The sequence below is a fragment of the Rutidosis leptorrhynchoides genome, chromosome 11 (assembly GCF_046630445.1).
Source record: "Rutidosis leptorrhynchoides isolate AG116_Rl617_1_P2 chromosome 11, CSIRO_AGI_Rlap_v1, whole genome shotgun sequence".
NCBI classification, from domain to species: Eukaryota; Viridiplantae; Streptophyta; class Magnoliopsida; order Asterales; family Asteraceae; genus Rutidosis; species Rutidosis leptorrhynchoides.
In genome coordinates this window covers 135,803,571-135,806,910 of record NC_092343.1, presented here as the reverse complement: position 1 = coordinate 135,806,910, position 3,340 = coordinate 135,803,571, and positions in this window count along the sequence as shown.

The following is a 3,340-nucleotide window of genomic DNA, read 5'->3' as shown; positions in this document are numbered from 1 at the left end:
TCAGGATCTATAAATTCAGTCGAATTCGTTCCATTTTGTTTGCACACATACATATTACACTCGTATATATATTTATATTTATATTTATATTATTATTATTATTATTATTATTATTATTATTATTATTATTATTATTATTATTATTATTATTATTAAGATTAATATTATTATTATTAATCTTATTATTTTTATTAGTAGTATTATACATAAAATACTACGATGAAGTCATGAGCGTGTCACTTTCAAAATGGGTTTTCAAGCGGGACAGAACTAAAAAAAATATGGGTTATAGCTATGGAGGTTATGGGTAATGTTCATGGGTATTGTTCGCAAGTCAAACCTAGTGTTTATCATTTCTGTTGCGTCTACGTACTTTCCTGCAATATTGAATCACAATATTGATACGTGAGCATTCATATCTTATCTTTTATATATTAATAGTGTATACATGTCTAGTGCTCGAGTATATATGTTTATGCATGCTAGTGTGCTAAATTTCTTCGTTAAACACTTTATGATGAATCACGAATTAAATACATATATTACTAATAAAAGTTATATGATATGCATGTTTTTGGAAAGCTGGCGAAAAATCAATAACTTTTTATTTAGATATCGTATGATTTCGATGAACGAGTTAAAAGATATGATCAACTGAATTATGATTGACGTTAATTGAAATTGCTTTTGAATCTGCAATTAATATTTAAACAACTTGTTTATAAGATTGATAAATTGAATTTTTAAATATTACCAGTGGAGTAAATGAATTCTTATATAAGGCACGTCTCGTTTTGTTGTATAATTGTCAAAATTGATTGTTTTATCATATTTTAAAGCCTTATAAAAACTATAGTTTAATTTTACAAAAATTAGGAAACTATGTGAAATGTTAAAATGTTTCGATTGCCATGATCATTCAACTATTGTATTGAGTCAGATTGACTTTTTGAAATGACTTTTGATAACTTTTGTATGTCGATCTCGAGCATTAGGATTGTGATACACTATGACCTGACCTAGCTTGATAGACAATTATTGACCAACATATGTTCTCTAGGCTGAGATCTACGGTTATTCGGTATTCCAAGTTTCGGTCACATTTCGGTGAACGACTTTATGTGCTACTAAGGTGAGTTTCATATGCTCCCTTTTTAATTGCTTTTGCAATCTATATTTTTGGGCTGAGAATAAATGCACTTTATTTTAAACGCAATGGATACAAGTACATACTAAATTCTACACCGAGTTTGAACCGAAAATCACTTAGCTTTGGTAACTAGTAACTGCCAGTTATAAGAACTGGTGGGCGCGAATAGTTGTATATGGATTCATAGGGCTTGACATCCCTGTCTGTTCCAGGTATAGAAACCCTAGCCTGAACTATAAAACAGATGTATGCTATTTGAGTTTAGTACACGTTGGATTGCGTGTATTGTATATGTTGGTTACATGTATGTTAAAATAGGGGTACTTATTATAACGTTAAAGTTTAGTTACCAGGGTGCTCAATCTTGCAGAATATTTTGATAAACGTTTCTGGATGAAACAACTGAAATCTTGTGATCCACCTTTATATACAGATTATGTGAAACATTAAAACTATAAACTCACCAACCTTTGTGTTGACACTTTAAAGCATGTTTATTCTCAGGTTCCTAGAAGTCTTCCGATGTTTGCTTATATGTTATACAAGATATGTGCATGGAGTCATACATGCTTTATTCGAGAAAACATTGCATTCACAAATCATCACCATCTATCTTATTTTGACTGCATTGTCAACGGAAGTACTATTGTAAACTATTATTTATGGTGATTGTCTATATGTAGAAATCATCAGATGTCGAAAACCTTTGATTTAAATATACATTTATGGTGTGCTTTTTCAAAAGAATGCAATGTTTACAAAACGTATTATATAGAGGTCAAATACCTCGCAATGAAATCGATGAATGACGTGTTCGTCCATATGGATTTGGAGCGATCGTCACATATGAATATGCATGGAGTGGTCCTTGCATCCAGCTTCTGCCTGAGCTCCTTGGATACATGTGAGTACGCCAAACATCCAAATACTCTTAAGTGAGAGTATGATGGATCCTTTCCAGACCAAAGTTTCTCCGGAACTTCAAAATTCAGTGGTACTGATGGAGATCGATTGATCAAGTAACATGCGGCTCTGACTACTTCTCCCCAGAATGGCTTTGGCAGCTTAGCCATACTGAGCATGCTCCGAACACGTTCCATGATTGTTCGGTTCATTCTTTCTGCTATACCATTGTGTTGAGGGGTACGTGGAACTGTCTTCTCATGTTGGATGCCATATGATTTGCAATAGGCATCGAACTGCCTGGAAGAGTATTCACCGTCGTTGTCGGATCGAAGACACTTTAACTTCTTTCCTGTCTCACGTTCTACCATGACATGGAACTGTTTGAAGTAATCGAACACGTGGTCCTTCATCCGCAAGAAATATACCCACACCTTTCGAGAAGTATCATCGATAAACGTCAGAAAGTATCGATTGCCGCCAATTGATTCAACCTCTAAGGGACCGCAAACATCAGAGTGTACCAGACTGTGTAACTCTGATCTTCTCGTTGAAGATGAATTAAACGGACTCTATGCTGCTTACCAAACAGAAAATGATTGCAAGGATCTAGTGCATCGTCATTGTCTACATTAATAAGCTCCTTCTTTATTAGGGTAGACAACCCTTTCTCACTCATGTGACCGAGTCTCTGGTGCCATAAATTTTGTGAAGCCTCATTTTCTGCAACATTAATACTGTCTGTGCAGATCTTCACATGAGTTTTGTATAGTGTGCCACAAATGTGTCCTCGAGCAACTATCATAGCGCCTCTTGACAATTTCCATGTGCCTTTATTGAAATGACTATCATAGCCCTGTTTGTTGAGAGCTACTCCTGAAAGTAAATTCAGCCGAAGATCTGGCACATGGCGGACATCCTTCAAAGTGATTGTGCTCCCGGAACTTGTCTTTATCTTGACATTGTAGCGACCCCGACAAATCGTCAAGTGACGGCGTCGTCTACATGGGTCCCATCACCTGGTCATAAGTCTTTATGACAACGTTTGACCAAAATATGTCGCCTTCATTTCAAAATAAAGATTGTTTCCAAAGTTTACAAGAATTGTTCAACCAAAAGTTAAGTTACAAGGTTATAAGTACAAATGAAATCTAGACGACACGGTTTAAAGTAAAGTCAAAAGACGCTCCATGAAATGCATGTATACTCGACATCCAATGCAAGTATCAAATAGTAAGCGGAAGCATGTTTCACATATCGTGCAAGCCCTGAGAAAAACATAGAAAT